A 3226-nucleotide genomic window follows, 5' to 3' on the forward strand; every position below is an offset into this window, starting at 1 on the left:
AATATAAATAAACCGATAGAAACAGGTCGGAGCACACAGAAGACAAAATTAAAGCATACGATACATATTTGAAGTAGAAGTTTCACCGGATAGGTACTTTCCGTCCATCCCCCCACCCCTCCCCCCCCCCCTCCTCCTTCCCCTCTCCCCTCTCCCAGATCCTAACCACCACTTATATCCTTAAATCAAGGTAATGGGACTGGGAGTGAACACAGGAAAATCAAGGGATGGACATTTGAAGCAAACTCAGACACACATCCATGCACACACAAACTCACATCAAGGGGAAAAAAATCCATGGGAGAGGGTTGATGGCAAACAGACCAAAATCAATGGGAGAGGGTTGGAAGCAAACAGACCAAAAATCAATGGGAGAGGTTTGACGGCAAACACCAAAATCAATGGGAGAGGGTTGGAAGCAAACAGACCAAAAATCCATGGGAGAGGGTTGGAAGCAAACAGACCAAAAATCAATGGGAGAGGTTTGACGGCAAACAGACCAAAATCAATGGGAGAGGGTTGGAAGCAAACAGACCAAAAATCCATGGGAGAGGGTTGGAAGCAAACAGACCAAAAATCCATGGGAGAGGGTTGGAAGCAAACAGACCAAAAATCAATGGGAGAGGTTTGACGGCAAACAGACCAAAATCAATGGGAGAGCGTTGGAAGCAAACAGACCAAAAATCAATGGGAGAGGTTTGACGGCAAACAGACCAAAATCAATGGGAGAGGGTTGGAAGCAAACAGACCAAAAATCCATGGGAGAGGGTTGGAAGCAAACAGACCAAAAATCAATGGGAGAGGGTTGACGGCAAACAGACCAAAATCAATGGGAGAGGGTTGACAGCAAACAGACCAAAAATCAATGTGAGAGGGTTGGAAGCAAACAGACCAAAAATCCATGGGAGAGGGTTGGAAGCAAACAGACCAAAAATCAATGGGAGAGGGTTGACGGCAAACAGACCAAAATCAATGTGAGAGGGTTGGAAGCAAACAGACCAAAAATCAATGGGAGAGGGTTGGAAGCAAACAGACCAAAAATCAATGGGAGAGGGTTGGAAGCAAACAGACCAAAAATCCATGGGAGAGGGTTGACAGCAAACAGACCAAAAATCAATGGGAGAGGGTTGGAAGCAAACAGACCAAAAATCCATGGGAGAGGGTTGACAGCAAACAGACCAAAAATCAATGGGAGAGGGTTGGAAGCAAACCCACTAAATCAATGGGGGTGGCCTGGAAGTTGGGGTTTGGGGGTAAACACACCGAAAATAAATAAATAAAATGAATGGGGGGAGTGGGGTAGCAGCGAACGCACAGGAAAAAGGGAAACGGGGGGGGGGGGGGGAGGGTTGGAACAAACGCGCCAAAAATCAATGGGAATGGGAGTGGGGGTGGGAGCAAATGTGCCAAAAATCAATGGGAATGGGGGTGGGGGTGGGAGCAAATGCGCCAAAAATCATTGGGAATGGGGGTGGGGGTGGGAGCAAATGCGCCAAAAATCAATGGGAATGGGGGTGGGGGTGGGAGCAAATGTGCCAAAAATCAATGGGAATGGGGGTGGGGTGGGAGCCAATGCGCCAAAAATCAATGGGAATGGGGGTGGGGGTGGGAGCAAATGCGCCAAAAATCAATGGGAATGGGGGTGGGGGTGGGAGCAAATGCGCCAAAAATCAATGGGAATGGGGGTGGGGGTGGGAGCAAATGCGCCAAAAATCAATGGGAATGGGGGTGGGGGTGGGAGCAAATGTGCCAAAAATCAATGGGAATGGGGGTGGGGGTGGGAGCAAATGTGCCAAAAATCAATGGGAATGGGGGTGGGGGTGGGAGCAAATGTGCCAAAAATCAATGGGAATGGGGGTGGGGGGGGAGCAAATGCACCAACAAGCGTTACGCCTAGGCCCCCCGTCGGGGAAGTGATGCGAGTTGACAAAGTGGAACACGCAGAAAACATGCTATGATATGATATTTCGCTCACAAGGGTCAGACAAACATGGAGGCGGCCATCTTGGATTTTGACGTGGCGACCCAATTTTCAATAGCGTTCTTCCTTATGCCGAGATGCACCCACACACCAGAAGGTACTTCGCTTATTTTTCAAGATATTTCGCTCACAAGGTTCAGACATATATATGGTGGTGGCCGTCCTGGATTTTGACGTGGCGACCCACTTTACAATAGCGGTCTTCCTTATGCCGAGATACACCCACACACCAAATTAGAAGTTGGTACTTCGCTTATTTGTCAAGATATTCATCTCACAAGGTTCGGACATACATGGCTGCGGCCATCTTGGATTTTGACATGGCGACCCAATTTTCAATAGCGTTCTTCCTTATGCCTAGATACACCCACACACCAGATTAGAAGTTGGTACTTCGCTTATTTTTCAAGATATGCAGGTTACAAGGTTCAGACATACATGGCATCAGACATACTTGGCGGCGGCCATCTTGGATTTTGACGTGGGTTGCACCCACACACTAGATTCGAATGCGGGCCTTCGCTTACGCACGCCCGCACGCACACACGCCGCATGCACACACACACACGCACGCACGGACGGACGGACACACGGACGGAGGGGAAAGCCATACCCTTTCGCTCCGCTGAGCGAAAAAAATCAATGGGAATGGGGGTGGGGGTGGGAGCAAATGCACCAAAAATCAATGGGAATGGGGGGTGGGAGCAAATGCACCAAAAATCAATGGGAGTGGGGGTGGGAGCAAATGCACCAAAAATCAATAGGAATGGGGGGTGGGAGCAAATGCACCAAAAATCAATGGGAATGGGAGTGGGGGTGGGAGCAAATGCACCAAAATTCAATGGGAATGGGGGTAGGGGTGGGAGCAAATGCACCAAAAATCAATGGGAATGGGGGTGGGAGCAAATGCACCAAAAATCAATGGGAATGGGGGTGGGGGTGGGAGCAAATGCGCCAAAAATCAATGGGAATGGGGGTGGGGGTGGGAGCAAACGCGCCAAAAATCAATGGGAATGGGGGTGGGGGTGGGGGTGGCAGCAAATGTGCCAAAAATCAATGGGAATGGGGGTGGGGGTGGGAGCAAATGCACCAAAAATCAATGGGAATGGGGGTGGGGGTGGGAGCAAATGTGCCAAAAATCAATGGGAATGGGGGTGGGGGTGGGGGTGGGGGTGGGAGCAAATGTGCCAAAAATCAATGGGAATGGGGGTGGGGGTGGGGGTGGGGGTGGGAGCAAATGTGCCA

This window comes from Myxine glutinosa, chromosome 1 (genome assembly GCF_964187855.1).
Source record: "Myxine glutinosa chromosome 1, kmMyxGlut1.1, whole genome shotgun sequence".
NCBI classification, from domain to species: Eukaryota; Metazoa; Chordata; class Myxini; order Myxiniformes; family Myxinidae; genus Myxine; species Myxine glutinosa.